The sequence below is a fragment of the Talpa occidentalis genome, unplaced genomic scaffold (genome assembly GCF_014898055.3).
Source record: "Talpa occidentalis isolate TD23 unplaced genomic scaffold, MPIMG_talOcc4v2.1 talOcc4.11, whole genome shotgun sequence".
In the NCBI taxonomy this organism is placed as follows: Eukaryota; Metazoa; Chordata; class Mammalia; order Eulipotyphla; family Talpidae; genus Talpa; species Talpa occidentalis.
This window is the reverse complement of record NW_023601104.1, coordinates 92,405,394-92,407,675: the sequence shown is the minus strand read 5'-3', so window position 1 is coordinate 92,407,675 and position 2,282 is coordinate 92,405,394. Positions and strand designations below refer to the sequence as shown.

Here is a 2,282-nt window from a genome sequence, read left to right as displayed (position 1 = left end):
AGTCATCAGCCTCCCTCCTCACACCCCTCACCCTCTAGAACTGATTCTTCCCCCTCATTTTATCCTACCCAACCCCCAAACTCTTCTGCTCGAGCCTCTCTTTCAGAGATAAGTCTGACTGAAATCCCAGCCCTCAGTTTTATCTTTTGTGCCCAGCTCTCTCTCTCCAGCAGGACTGAGGGGGCTGCCCAGTCCCCAATGGCCAGGGGAAGAACGCCAATGCACCCTCAGGAGTTACCCTGAAGCTCACACCTTAGAAGTTTTCTCTTTCGTTGCCTAACCTCCTGACCTTGGGGTCTTCCTGAAACTCCAGCCTGGGGATTTCAGGGCTGACATAAGGATCCCCAACCTCTCCCTCCTCTACTTCCTATCAGAAGCCATGTCCTGGCACAGACCAGAGGAGCTCAAACTTCCATTTCTCTCGAGAAGATTCCTGTCTCCAGAATTCTAGAATTTACTATCTAAACCACTCCTTTGTACCTTGACTTATAACATTTTTTTTACACTGTCCTCTAACCCTTCTTATGGCAACTTCCATTCAGGGTAAAGACTTGCCTCTTTGACTTCCTAGTGTCTTAGCTCAGGCTTCCATAACAAAATACCAGACTGGGTGGCTTAAACAACGGAAATATATTTCTCTCAGCCTGCAGGCCGAGAAGTCCAAGATCAAGGCATCAGCAGAGTCAGTGTCTGGTGAGGACTCTCTCCCTGGTTTGCAGATGGCCTCCTGTTTGCTGTGTCCTCACATGACACAGAGAGAAGGAGCTCTGGTCTCTTCTGCTTCTTACAAGGACACTGATCACCTTCATGACCACATCACAACTAATTGCCTCTCAACCCCAACTTCAAATGCCATCAACTGGAGATTAAGGATTTGGGTTGGACACAAACATTCTGTCCATAGAAACTGGAATGTAGGTGGAGCATAGTGCTTACCAGACACTGGATAAAGAACTGACTGGCTGGAGAAATGAATTTTTGAATGAAGGTTGGAGAGAGTGAATGGATAAATGAATAAATGACTAGACCAATGAGGAGAAGTAGTCATAGGACTGGGTGGGGTGGCAGAAAGGTCAAAAATCCCTAGAGAGTTTGGGGCGTGAGGAACCGGGGAAAGCAGATGCCAAGATGGCTCCAGTCTCTCAGTCATCGCTTTACATAAAAACCTGGGGCTTGGGCCTGAGCTCTATTACAGAGTCCATTTATAACCTTTTGGAAACTTTTTTAAGATATACATTTTGTGTTTTTTTAATGCTTGATCGATTTATTGAAACCATAATACATATAGTGGTCATTGTCAGATTTAATATGAGGTTGTAAGTGTTCGATCAAATTTTCCTTCCTGGATAGGTTTTTCTTTCTTATCTCTGTCAGTTTTCAAAACATAGTACCAGAAAAAGAGGGGCCCGATTCCAATCAGAGCTCCTAAGAGGGAGTTCTTAGGAGTGGGTCTGAAATTGGGATAGATATTCGCTGATCATGTATAGGTCCAACGCACCAAGGCAGGATCTTCGATGAGCACTTGGTGGCTGGGGTCGTTGTACTGAAGCAGGTGCTCCCGTGTATGCCCGGATCTTCTCGCCAACCGCTCGGCTTGTGCCTTCTGGGTTTCTGGAGATATGTCGTATCCAGCAGGCTCGAGGGTAGTGGGCAGGGTGGCCAGGTGCGACGGTTCATACTTGGGGAACAACATCTTGGCAAACTGTACATTTGTGTTTTAATATGCATTGTGTATCTTGCTTTGACATGGCCAGTCTTGACAGTGAGTTTTCCAAGATGTGGGAAGGATAGACATGGTTGCCAGCTCACCAGGTGCACGCAACCTCTGGGGAAGGGTCCTGAGGTCGGGTGGAGTTAGGGTGCCTCCCCAAAGCCCTTCAGCATAACTCCAGGGCTTCTTCAGGTCAGGGTCAGAGGCCCACTGTGTTCCCTCCAAAGGCTTCCCTTCAGCCTCCCTCTGCCTCCAATTCCCCATTCCTGGTCCCACGCTGGCACTGCCAGAGCCTGCGGGGCCTCACACAACCCAAGAGAGCTGCAGATGTTTGCATGGATTTGCAGCTACGAATGAAAAGCCACAGTTTGTTTTGAATGGGTCGTGGCTCTGGAGAGAAAGCCTGGGGATGCAAATCTGCCATGACTGGGATGCAGATGGGAAGCAGATGTGGGAATGCTGGAAGTCCCTGCTCTGGTGCCCAGGGCCCACCTTGGAGAACGCATCCTTTCCCCTGCAGAAGGCTGATGGGCAAGGCTGGGCCTGGACCCTGTGAGTCCCAGCTCAGGGC

General features: G+C 49.0%; 1 pseudogene; it reads right to left on the bottom strand.

Annotated features, from left to right (window-relative positions):
* Positions 1–1,303: 1,303 nt before the first annotated feature.
* Positions 1,304–1,693, bottom strand: LOC119238330 (NADH dehydrogenase [ubiquinone] 1 beta subcomplex subunit 4-like; annotated as a pseudogene).
* Between the last annotated feature and the right edge of the window lie 589 nt (positions 1,694–2,282).